Source organism: Hyla sarda, chromosome 4 (assembly GCF_029499605.1).
Source record: "Hyla sarda isolate aHylSar1 chromosome 4, aHylSar1.hap1, whole genome shotgun sequence".
NCBI lineage: Eukaryota > Metazoa > Chordata > Amphibia > Anura > Hylidae > Hyla > Hyla sarda.
In genome coordinates this window covers 177,147,156-177,160,920 of record NC_079192.1, presented here as the reverse complement: position 1 = coordinate 177,160,920, position 13,765 = coordinate 177,147,156, and positions in this window count along the sequence as shown.

Sequence of the window (13,765 nt, the reverse complement as noted above, 5' to 3'; positions counted from 1 at the left end):
AAATTTTTCGTGATCTGTTATACTCCTGTGTTGTGGTATATCTGGACGATATCCTAATTTTTTCTGCCAATCTAGAAGAACACCGCCAGCATGTCCGTATGGTTCTTCAGAGACTTCGTGACAACCAACTCTATGCCAAAATTGAGAAATGTCTGTTTGAATGCCAATCTCTTCCTTTTCTAGGATATTTGGTCTCTGGCCAGGGACTACAGATGGATCCAGACAAACTCTCTGCCGTCTTAAATTGGCCACGCCCCTCCGGACTCCGTGCTATCCAACGCTTTTTGGGGTTCGCCAATTATTACAGGCAATTTATTCCACATTTTTCTACCATTGTGGCTCCTATCGTGGCTTTAACCAAGAAAAATGCTGATCCCAAGTCTTGGCCTCCTCAAGCAGAGGACTCCTTTAAACGACTCAAGTCTGCCTTTTCTTCGGCTCCCGTGCTCTCCAGACCTGACCCTTCCAAACCCTTCCTATTGGAGGTTGATGCCTCCTCAGTAGGAGCTGGAGCTGTTCTTCTACAAAAAAATTCTTCCGGGCATGCTGTCACTTGTGGTTTTTTCTCTAGGACCTTCTCTCCAGCGGAGAGGAACTACTCCATCGGGGATCGAGAGCTTCTAGCCATTAAATTAGCACTTGAGGAATGGAGGCATCTGCTGGAGGGATCAAGATTTCCTGTCATTATCTACACCGACCACAAGAACCTCTCCTACCTCCAGTCGGCCCAACGGCTGAATCCTCGCCAGGCCCGGTGGTCTCTGTTCTTTGCCCGATTTAATTTTGAGATTCACTTTCGTCCTGCCGATAAGAACATTAGGGCCGATGCTCTCTCTCGTTCCTCGGATGCCTCAGAAGTTGATCTCCCTCCGCAACACATCATTCCACCTGACTGCCTGATCTCCACTTCTCCTGCCTCCATCAGGCAGACTCCTCCAGGAAAGACCTTTGTTTCTCCACGCCAACGCCTCGGAATCCTCAAATGGGGTCACTCCTCCCATCTCGCAGGTCATGCGGGCATCAAGAAATCTGTGCAACTCATCTCCCGCTTCTATTGGTGGCCGACTCTGGAGACGGATGTTGGGGACTTTGTGCGAGCCTGCACTATCTGTGCCCGGGATAAGACTCCTCGCCAGAAGCCCGCTGGTTTTCTTCATCCTCTGCCTGTCCCCGAACAGCCTTGGTCTCTGATTGGTATGGATTTTATTACTGATTTACCCCCTTCCCGTGGCAACACCGTTATTTGGGTGGTCGTTGATCGATTCTCCAAAATGGCACATTTCATCCCTCTTCCTGGTCTTCCTTCTGCGCCTCAGTTGGCTAAACAATTTTTTGTACACATTTTTCGTCTTCACGGGTTGCCTACGCAGATTGTCTCGGATAGAGGGGTCCAATTCGTGTCTAAATTCTGGAGAGCTCTCTGTAAACAACTCAAGATTAAATTAAATTTTTCCTCTGCATATCATCCCCAGTCCAATGGACAAGTAGAAAGAATTAACCAGATCCTGGGTGATTATTTGCGACATTTTGTTTCCTCCCGCCAGGATGACTGGGCAGATCTCCTTCCATGGGCCGAATTCTCGTATAACTTCAGGGTCTCTGAATCTTCCTCCAAATCCCCATTTTTCGTGGTGTACGGCCGTCACCCTCTTCCCCCCCTCCCTACCCCCTTGCCCTCTGGTCTGCCCGCTGTGGATGAAATTTCTCGTGACCTTTCCATTATATGGAGGGAGACCCAAAATTCTCTCTTACAGACTTCTTCACGCATGAAGAGATTCGCGGATAAGAAAAGAAGAGCTCCCCCCGTTTTTTCCCCTGGAGACAAGGTATGGCTCTCCGCTAAATATGTCCGCTTCCGTGTCCCTAGCTACAAGTTGGGACCACGCTATCTTGGTCCTTTCAAAATTTTGTGTCAAATTAATCCTGTCTCTTATAAACTTCTTCTTCCTCCTTCTCTTCGTATCCCTAATGCCTTTCACGTCTCTCTTCTCAAACCACTCATCCTCAACCGTTTTTCTCCCAAATCTGTTCCTCCCACTCCTGTTTCCGGCTCCTCGGACGTCTTCTCGGTCAAGGAGATTTTGGCTGCCAAAAAGGTCAGAGGGAAAAATTTTTTTTTAGTAGACTGGGAGGGTTGTGGTCCTGAAGAGAGATCCTGGGAACCTGAGGACAACATCCTTGACAAAAGTCTGCTCCTCAGGTTCTCAGGCTCCAAGAAGAGGGGGAGACCCAAGGGGGGGGGTACTGTTACGCCGAGCGCTCCGGGTTCCCGCTCCTCCCCGGAGCGCTCGCTTCTCCCCCTCCGCTGCAGCGCTCCGGTCACGTCCTCTGACCCGGGGCGCTGCGATCCTGCTGCCCGCTCGCGATGCGCACCCCGGCTCCCCTACCTGACTCGCTCCCCGTCTGTTCTGTCCCGGCGCGCGCGGCCCCGCTCCCTAGGGCGCGCGCGCGCCGGGTCTCTGCGATTTAAAGGGCCACTGCGCCGCTGATTGGCGCAGTGGTTCCAATTAGGGTTATCACCTGTGCACTTCCCTATATTACCTCACTTCCCTTGCACTCCCTTGCCGGATCTTGTTGCCTTAGTGCCAGTGAAAGCGTTCCTTGTGTGTCCCTTGCCAGTGTTTCCAGACCTTCTGCCGTTGCCCCTGACTACGATCCTTGCTGCCTGCCCCGACCTTCTGCTACGTCCGACCTTGCTTCTGCCTACTCCCTTGTACCGCGCCTATCTTCAGCAGCCAGAGAGGTGAGCCGTTGCTAGTGGATACGACCTGGTCACTACCGCCGCAGCAAGACCATCCCGCTTTGCGGCGGGCTCTGGTGAATACCAGTAGTGGCTTAGAACCGGTCCACTAGCACGGTCCACGCCAATCCCTCTCTGGCACAGAGGGTCCACTACCTGCCAGCCGGCATCGTGACAATTAATAATGTTTATGAATTCATGTTCTGTTCATGATTATATTACCATGTATGTATTGTATATCTTTTAACATTGCTGTCTTTTAGTAGTATTGCTGTCTTTTATTAACATTCTCTTTGTTGTCCATAGAAACCAATCACAGCTCAGCTTTCATATCTCTAGGATATTGCTCTTTAACTCTGATTGGTTGCTATCTTACTAAGAATCTTACTAATAAATCTCCCCCAATGTTATTGAAATTATTTGAGAAAAAATTAATCATTTGGTAAATAAGGTTGGGTTAAGGTATGTGGAAGCCCATGTGCACAATCCTGATTGTAAAACCCCTTCATTTTTGGAAGAAAATAATGTTGCCATTCAGTATAAAAAGCATTACATTTTATACATTGATACATAGCACAGAATAATGTATATGTATGAATAATGCATTATTTTCTATTGCACAAAAACTAACCACAAAATTGATATCCAAATACAGTTTCTGGTGCCCATGTTTCTATATGCCATATGATGCTACAGAACATTCAAGAAAATGAATGAATAATTGATATATGAAGGATTTAACATGAATAATATATAATGTAATGAGCCATTAGAATTACAGTGGACAACTTTGTTCTTGTACCTATTAGTGTTCTATAAGACAACAAAACAACTTTGGGAGTGAACTTTGCTCAAGTTTCAAGACATCATTTAACATTAGATTTACTGCAGTAAGATATTGGAAAATGGTCCCATTCTGAATACATGTTCTGGTTGTATTATGTTTGTTTCCTTCTAGTTTTTATATCTAGGTATACAGAACTTGCATATTCTTACCATCCTAGATAATTTAAACATCACTTTGTTACTTAAAAATAAAAACAACAATATATTGTCTAAAAACTGTCCTGATGTTTTAGAGTAAATCATGGCCCTGCAAATATTTACTCTTCTTCTCCAGATTATTATCCAATCTGTGCAGCCTGAGGGCTGAGATTTATTGAGCAAGACAGAAGTATTTATATTCACTTTGTAGGGCAATGATGTAACAGAGTGGTGAGACTACTACAGTTAGGTCCAGTTCACGTCATGTTTCTGCTTCCTGTTAAAAGGTGTTTTTGTTTAGTTTTTTTCAAAATTAGAAAAACAGTATGCAACTGGATGCCTATTCTGTTGCCATTTACTTCTGTTTAGAAAACATAGGATCCATCTAACCCCTTCCTGACCCATGACACACAAACATACCGCATGAGTCAGATGAGGGGGTATGACACAAACTCTATCTGCAGCCAACACCCGCCAGTAATGATCAACATCGGAGAACACTTATTTAACTGTTTAAATGCTGTGATCAATAAAAAATTGCAGCATTTAAATAGTTCTTGGCATGCATCCCAGGTTCTAGTGGTCCAATCCGCTGATTGACTGTCAGGGCAACCCTAAGTCTGTACTATTCCTGGGTATAAATTCAAAAGTAAAAATCCAATCCAGACATCCGATGATAGCAAGATACAGAAGAAAAGTGCGGCATTCACCCAATACTGAAAAACTATATTATTCAACACATTGCAGGACAGAACACGAGGAGAAATGACCTGGACGCATCAAGGCAATGGCCTTATGGAGGTCAGCACATCTTTCTGCTGGAAGTATAGTAAAATAAATCAAAAATGATCCAAGTTTGGTTATGATTATATCCATACTGACCAGTAGAATAAATTTCAGTTTTACCATACAGTGAACTCATAAAAAATTATTGCCTAACAAACGATTTATTTCATGAAATCATAATATATCATATGGTAAAATAAGGGCCTTGAGGATGGAAGAAGTGCAGAGCATGAAACACCCTTTGCCTTGCATGCCCCTGCTGTTAAGTGTACTCCCGCTTGTTACCTAACATAATAAAGCAAAGAAGAAGACTCCATCATTGTAATGAGTGCCCCATCTCTTGACATTTCAAATTCATTAAGAGGCTTGTAGTTCTTAAAGGGGTAATCCGGCGGAAAACATATATATATATTTTTTTAAATCAACTGCTGCCAGAAAGTTAAACAGATTTGTAAATTACTTCTATTAAAAAATCTTTACCCTTCCAGTACTTTTTAGCAGCTGTATGCTACAGAAGAAATGCTTTTCTTTTTTAATTTATTTTTTGTCTTGTCCACAGTGCTCTCTGCTGGCACCTGATGCCCGTATCAGGAACTGTCCAGAGCAGGAGAAAATCCCCACAGGAAACCTATCTTGCAGAGTACGTCTTTAATACATCTGATGTGTTTTACAACATTGAGCTTTTTGTTAGGACTGGTGTTTAAGACGCCAGTCTTAATTAAATCCCTCTCATATTTTTATGTAATACTGCTCTCTGATCTTACACTCTAGGGGTTTGAGTTCAGCAGTGGCAATGTTCAGTGGTTATATGGGAAAATTTAGTACTTATTTTTCATTACAAGATGTTTGAGGGAATAAGATGTAGAAGGGAGACCTTATAACCAGAATTAGTCTTAGGGCAAAGCACATTGGATAAACAATTTATCCACTTCAAACATAATTTTTAATGATATTCACCTAAAAAGATGATTCTCTAAAATACTGATAATGTAACTGGAATAAAGGTCACTATACAGTATATGAAAAAAAGGAAAATACAGGGGAGGGCAGAGAGGAATAAACGTGTACCTACATTAACTCTATTCAAGCTTGGCTTTGGATGGTGTGGGGGCTCTAAAAAACAGCTGAGGTCCTCTGTGCATACAGGATCCCCCAGCTATGCATGATATGGCTTTAAATTGGCCTCAGTAGGACATGTAAGTTGACCAGCTAGCTTACACCACTACATCTTAGTGCCAGCAGCAGCTGTTATTCATTTTTGTACAATTGTTGTTCTGCTTGCAGGTGTCTGCTTTGTAGTGTATACTGGCAATCATGTTGTATATTGGACAATATCACCTGGTTTATGCTGGAATGTCTTGGATATCTGATTATGGGTAGGTTCACATGCAGCGTATTTCACGTTGCATGAAATGTGCTGCACAGTGGGAAATGCACTGCGTATACCCTATGTGTGACCCTACCCTAAGGGTTCATTCACATCACTTTTCACACTCTGGCAAGGGAATTTCAAAACTGCCTCCTTCTGGACCCGTACCATACCTGATTCAGTTTAATCAGCCCATTGGAGTTAGTTAGTGGCTCTGGTCAAGTCATTTTTGGCCTGGACTGAAAACTGTGATCTGCTGTGGTTTTCAGTGATCCAAAAACTGGATACAGTCAGAAAATTATCCGTCTTAGTCACTAGCTGACACCCGTCGGCTCATTGAAATGAATGGGGTGTGGCAGGGATACAAAAGGAGGTGGTTTCGAAATTCTCCCACTGGATCCAGCTGCCTGAGAGTGGAAACTTGATGTGAATGCATCCTAACTGGGTTCCTAGTGACCAGGTTCTGCCCTGTATATAATCACAAGTGGTGGCATTCTCATCTACCTGGTCACAATCTTTGTGTTTATCACATACAGACTGATTAAATAGGCACCTGCAATGATAACAAGCATCATTATTTTTGGACTTTTGGACAATTGTGGCCTACTTTGCCTTTTTAGGTGAATATCATTTAGCTACTAGAAGATTGAAGAGGAATCTTATGCAGGGCAGTAATGTGTAGCGTGCAGTTTGGATCTTTGTCCTCACACTTGAATAAATTTAAAAGAAGTCGAGTGCAGACCAATGTCATTTACACAATCAAACTGAATTGCGATACACAGTGGTACAACAATCATGGTGGTTACAATTTTTCTAAGGGTATGTTCACACCGAGAATTGTCGCGAAATTGTGCGTCGGAATTCCGCGGTGTGAACCCCCTAACATTAGTTACAATAGGCCTTCCAAGGACCCATTCACCGCTGAAATTGATCTGCACAAAGAATGAACCTGTTCATTGCACAAAATTTCCGGGAGCCCTGCATTGCGGTCAAAGGTGACAGTGCACGACCTCACGGTCCTACCGCCAGCGGCCGCCAAATGGAAACTCTGCTCGCGGAATTCCTTTCAAATTACGGCCAGGAATACATCTTTCAGAGTGGGGCTAGGAGGAGGAGAGGAGGATGCAGGAGCAGGCACATGTACACACCAGCAGAGGAGAGGTTAATACGCACAGGAGAGTATATAGCATTGGTATGGAGCTCCAGGATGGAATCAGCAGCAGTGGGTGAGAGCAGGGGGGGGGGGGGGGGGAATGGTAGAGGTGTCCCCAGGGAGAACAGGCTGCACTCCAGTACTGGCAGGGATAATAGAGGATTTCTGTGCAGCAGGCGGCCCAGACCCCTTACTCACTGCAGGTGGCCTGGTCTGATGAATTTTCTTATCCATGGTGTGGATGGGCAGGTGCAGAGGTGCACTGCTTACATGGAGAAGAGATGGCTCAGGATGCAGTATGGGGAGAAGATGAAACCAGCAAAGGCAGTGTGATGGTCTGTGCCATGTTCTGCTGGTAAACCTTAGTTCTGGCATTCATGTAGATGTTACTTAGACATGTGCCATCTACCTAAACATTATACAGACAAAGCCCATCATGGCAATGTAAGCCCTAATGGTAGTGGCCTCTTTCCTTCACACAAACTTTTTGCATAGAGTTTATTTTCTCTGAAAAACTGCATGCGTTGTCCTCCATGTTGCTGCTTTTGTGGCATTTTTGTCATAAAATAGTGTGTATTAGTAAGTGTTTTAGTTGTTTTTTTTCCCAGTTGTTGTTCCTATTTCCTATTGGAAAAACTGTCAGTAATCCAAAGATCCAACATTTGGCCATTGCGTTTTTTTCTTGAAGATGTGTCCTCCATCGTGGATTCTTTTACACATGGCATTCTTCCTGTGAAGAACACCATGTTGTAAAACCATACTAAGGCTAGGTTTCCACTTGGGTTTTTTTCTGGTAGTTTTGGGAAATCTGCCAATGCAGTTTTTGAGCCAAAGCCAGAAGTGTATTCAAAAGGAATAGGACATATAAAGTAAGGACTTACATTTCCCCTGCCTTATGGATCCACTTCTGACTTTGGCTCAAAAACTGCAGTGGCAGTTTTCCAAAAACTGACAGAGAAAAAACCAAGTGGAAACGTAGCCTTAGTTGCATATGGGGGACCTGCAGAATATTAGACTGTACCAAAGAATTCCAGACCTCTAGGATATCACAAGTTTATAAAATAAGCCAGTGCATAATGTACTCTGAATAATATGTGGAATGGTATAATTGTAAGAATAATCATAAAATACATGCATATAAGAGATTGTGCTTCAAGTACAAATGAAGAGCAAAAGTATATCAAATTATTTTAGAAATTAAACCCGATCACAGGGCCCAGTCCACATATTAGGCTTCTTTCACACTGCTGTTAGGACACGTCAGTGTGACGGCCATCAGGATAGCCGGGGAGAAAAATTACTGCATGTGCCGTATTTTTCTCCCACTACTCCCCCTACAAAATAACGGCACTCGATGGACCCCATTATAGTAAATGGGATCCATCGGGACCCGTTATTGACCGTTATACCCCATCCCGATAACGGCCATTAAAGGCTGAAAACAAACAAACAAAAAAGAGTCTAACGTCCGTTTAGGATGGGGCACAACAGCAGTGTGAAAGTAACCTAATTCAGAGTACATTATGCGCTGGTTCGTTTTATAAACTAGTGATGTCCTAGAGGACTGGAAATCTTTCGTATATTTTTTTTAATTCTATTACACCATAGGTTAAAGGAGTTTATCCAGGTAACTATTTAGCCGTGAGCTGCACACACATTTATTCTATTTCAATATTAGACTGTGTTCACACTATTGCCCAAGCTTTCTTTGTAGTTTTGCCAGATTTGACAGGAAAAATAGCATAAGGCTAGGTTTCCACACAGGTTTTTTTCTGGAGTTTTTTTTATTTTGAAAACTGCCACAGCAGTTTCTGAGCCAAAGCCAGAAGTGTATTCAAAGGAAGGACTTAAAGGGGTTGTGTGCTGCCCTGCCTTTCGGAGCTCAGCTCACAGCGTCCGGAAGTTCATTACTCCGAACGCTGTGTGTGGGCTTCCGTGTTCGCGGCCGCCGGGCGTGACGTCTCGCCCGCCCCCTCGTGACATCGCGCCCCCTTCCCATAGACTTTCGTTGATGGGGCGGTCGAGACATCACGAGGGGGCGAGCGAGACTGCACACAGTGTTCGGAGTAATGAACTTCCGGACGCTTTGAGCGGAGTTCCGAAAGGCAGGGCAGCGCACAACCCCTTTAAGGGGAGATTAATCAAAACCTGTCCAGAGGAAAGGTTGCCCATAGCAACCAATCATTTGGTCCTTCTTTTATTTTGCAGAGGCCTTGTTAGAAATGAAAGAAGAGATCTGATTGGTTGCTATGGGCAACTGGGCAAATTTTCCACTGGACAGGTTTTGATAAATCTCCCCCTTAGTCTTCTCCTTCCTGCTGGGTCTACTTCTGTGTGGCATCCCGGTACCATATTGTATACTGTACCTTGTGTGGTGGTCCCCAAAGTCAGAATTACTTTGTTCCAGTAGCATCCTCCTAGTGGGGTATCCCCTAGTCACCTCTTTCATATGCAATTCTATTATGTTTATATGTATAAATAATTGTATATTTAATTAGCTATATAGTGTCGCAGGACCTTAGGTCACATGACTCATGTTAATTCTAGTAAGATGTGTTGAAGGACCAGTGGAGGTCTCATGTGTGGTCACATGGTTAGACCATAATTCCTTGTAAAGTGAATGACAGATGGTATGGGCCAATGAGCTTAAAGCCAGCTCCTGCCCATATAAGGGAGCTGCAACCAATTATCGCTCTCTTGGGTGCCGGACAATCAGAGAGAGAGAGGAGTTCAGTGTTATTTACAAAGACAAGCTTAGGCCTGAAGCCTGCCAGCCTCAGCCTGAATCTAATCGTGAGTCACGATATCAATCCCCGCTAAAGCTAGTGTGACTATTGGACCTAAACTCAATCCCCTAAATCCAGCGGAACAGCACTTATTCCTTTTCTAAGCTCTAGAAACTCACAAGGTCCCAACCAACTGTCAAACTCCAAATAGACTTTGTTACATGGACTGTTTCCTGTTTAATGTTGCACAAAAGCTGCAGTAAAGGTTCCGACAGTTTTCTGAAAACCTCCGGTTGTGGACAATCATTTATTATACCTTCCTATCGATCTTGGGATGGGTGGTGATAGGACAAGCATATACAGAGGAGCCCTCACCCTGGCGTCACGAGTGATAAGGGTTAAACAAGCACCCTTTAGTTACCGCACAGCTACACCCCATATACCCTACATCCCCAGGCTACCACATCTGACTTTGGCTCAAAAAGTGCAGTGGTAGTATTCCAAAAAATGCCAGAAAAAACCTGAGTGAAACCTCACCTAAAGCTCCACCACAACAGAACCATTATGGGGTATGTCAGGCAACATTTTTTTCCATAATTTTATAGGTTCTGCACTGCTGTCATAATTTCTGGTGTGACCAGTGAGTAAGGGTATGTTACATCATGTTTGGGTTAAACCACAGGACACAGGCAAAAAAGCATGGCACCATATAATATGACGGGCTTGTTCACGCTAATGGACTGTGTGTAGTCTACTAGTGATTATGGGGGAGTTATCAAAATGTTCAGAGGAAAAGTGGAGCAGTTGCCCATAGCAACCTGCATCAGATTGCTTCTTCCATTTTTTTAAGACTTTCAAAAGATAAAAGAAGCAATCTGGTCGCTAAGGGCAACTGCTCCATTTTCCTTTACACAGGTTTTGATAAATCTCTCCTTATGTTTGGGGTTCATTCCAGAATGTATACTTTCATTTTGCCGGGCTCAAAAAGGTGCAAAAGTGCAGGAGACCAGGCTTCTGGGAGAGACTAGGGGCTTACATCCTGTCAATTATAGTGAACGAGCCCACCATGGTATAAGTCAGCATACCCCAAGGCATTCCTCACACCTGCTGCCTGAATATGGTGTAAACAGACCCTAAGGCCGGTGGTCTTAAGCCGGCTCGTCCTGAGACGGCAACCGTTGTATGATGTGGGCTCCCGCCTCGAACCCGCCCCATACCGGCCGGCCCCCAGCTGATTCCTGTAGCTGGGGTACGGCGTTATTACCGGACATGCGGCGATGGCCGCGGCCGGCTATTAACGCTTTAGATCGCCACTGTCAAAGTCGACAGTGGCGTCTAAAGGGACATTTAAACCATCCCTGGTGGTCCAGTAGGGTGGATTGGGGGTATTTCCACTGCTGAGGTAGCTGGAGGGCTTACCTCACGTCCTGTGGCTGCTGCCGCACTGTGAATGATAAAACCTGGCAGGACCAGGTTTTATCAATCGAGCGCAGGGCACACAGATCAATGTGGTCCTATGAAACCACAATGATCTCTATGAGGAATCTAATGATTCCTCCTAAAAGTCCCCTAAGGGGATTTAACCTGTTGGGGACGAAGGCCGTATGCATACGCCCTTGAGTCCTGGCACTTAAGGACGAAGGACGTATCAATACGCCCGTGGGAATTTCGGGCGCCGGGCGGGGAACAGACCGGGGTGACTGCTGATATCTATCAGCAGGCACCCCGTGCAAATGCCCAGGGGGGTCATTAGACCCCCCCATGTCGGCGATCGGCGCAAATCGCAAGTGAATTCACACTTGCGATTTGCGCCGATTCCAGGTCATTACGGGTCTATGGTGACCCGGAATATATGGGGGATCGCGGGTGTCTAAGACATCCACAATCCCCCTGAAGAGATAGGAGTGAGGTGGCACGGGTGCCACCCCTCCTATCCCTGCTATTGGTGGTCTAGACGTGACCACCAATAGCAGATAGGGGGCGGGGGGTTTACTTTCGTTTTCCCCGTCCTGCCCACCCACAATAGGCGGGCCAGAATGGGGAAAATGAAGAGGAGCGGCGCCGAAGATCACTTACCCGTCCGGAGGCAGCGGAGCAACGGTGATCGGCGGGCAGCGACGGAGATCTGCGGGCGGCAGAACAGGACTGCTCCCTGGATGTGACGGAAGCCGGTGAGTTGCCTAACAACATCTAGAGGGCTACAGTCTGAGACCACGAAAGTGGTCTCTAGACTGTAGCTCTCAAGATGTTGCAAAACTACAACTCCCAGCATGCCCAGACAGCTGTTTGCTGTGTGGGCATGCTGGAATTTGTAGTTTTGCAACAGCTGGAGGTCTACAGTTTAGAGACCACTGCACAGTGATCTCTATACTGCCCTCTAGATCTTGCAAAACTACAACTCCTAGCATGCCCACACAGCTGTTTGCTGTTTGGGCATGCTGGGAGTTGCAGTTTTGCAACAGCTGGAGGTCTACAGTTTAGAGACCACTGCACAGTGATCTCTATACTGCCCTCTAGATATTGCAAAACTACAACTCCTAGCATGCCCACACAGCTGTTTGGGCATGCTGGGAGTTGTAGTTTTGCAACATCTGGAGGTCCACAGTTTGGAGATCACTGTTCAGTGGTCTCTAAATTGTAGCACTCCAGATGTTGCAAAACTGCAAATCGCAGCATGCCCAAACAGCAAACAGCTGTCGCGGCATGCTGGGAGTTGTAGTTGCGTACCTCCAGCTGTTGCATAACTACATCTCCCAGCATGCCCTTCTGTGATCAGTACATGCTGGGAATTGTAGTTTTGCAACAGCTGGAGGCACACTGGTTGGAAAATACTGAGTTAGGTAACAGAACCTAACTGCAGGTTTTCCAACCAGTGTGCCTCCAGCTGTTGCATAACTACAACTCCCAGCATGCACGGTCTGTCAGTTCATGCTGGGAGTTGTAGTTTTGAAACAGCTGGAGGTTTGCCCCCCCCCCCATGTGAACGTACAGGGTACATTCACACGGGCGGGTTTACAGTAAGTTTCCTGCTTCAAGTATGAGCCGCAGCGCAAATTCCTAGCGGGAAACTCACCGTAACCCGCCAGTGCGAATGTACCCTAAAAACACTACACTACACTACACTAATAACTAACATCTAATAAAGAGTAAAACACTACACATACACCCCCTTACACTGTCCCTACCCCCCCCAATAAAAATGAAAAACTTATTGTACGGCAGTGTTTCCAAAACGGAGCCTCCAGCTCTTGCAAAACAACAACTCTCAGCATTTCCGGACAGCCACTGACTGTCCAGGCATGCTGGGAGTTTAGAAACAGCTGGAGGCACCCTGTTTGGGAATCACTGGCGTAGAATACCCCTATGCAATCCCTAATTTAGTCCTCAAATGCACATGGTGCTCTCTCACTTCGGAGCCCTGTCGTATTTCAAGGAAACAGTTTAGGGCCACATATGGGGTATTTCCGTACTCGAGAGAAATTGCACTACAAATTTTGGGGGGCTTTTTCTCCTTTTACCCCTTATGAAAAGGAAAAATTGGGGTCTACACCAGCCTGTTAGTGTAAAAAAAATTACCACTAACATAAAGTAGAATATGTCACGAAAAAACAATCTCTGAATCAAATTTATAAGTAAAAGCATCCCAGAGTTATTAATGCTTAAAGTGACAGTGGTCAGATTTGCAAAAAATGCTCCCGTCCTTAGGGTCATAATGGGCTCCGTCCCCAAGGGGTTAAAGGGTGAAAAAAGAATTGAATAAAGAGTTTAACCCCTTAAGGGCCAGGCCAATTTTCACTGTAGGACCAGAGCATTTTTTGCACAGTGTGACATATTCTTCTTTATTTTAGTAGTAAAATTTTGTCGATACTTGCATAATTTCTTGGTGAAAAATTCCACAATTTGATGAAATAATTGAAAATTTAGCATTTTTCTAACTTTGAAGCTCTCTGCTTGTAAGGAAAATAGACATTCCAAATAAATTATATTTTGATTCACAAATACAATAT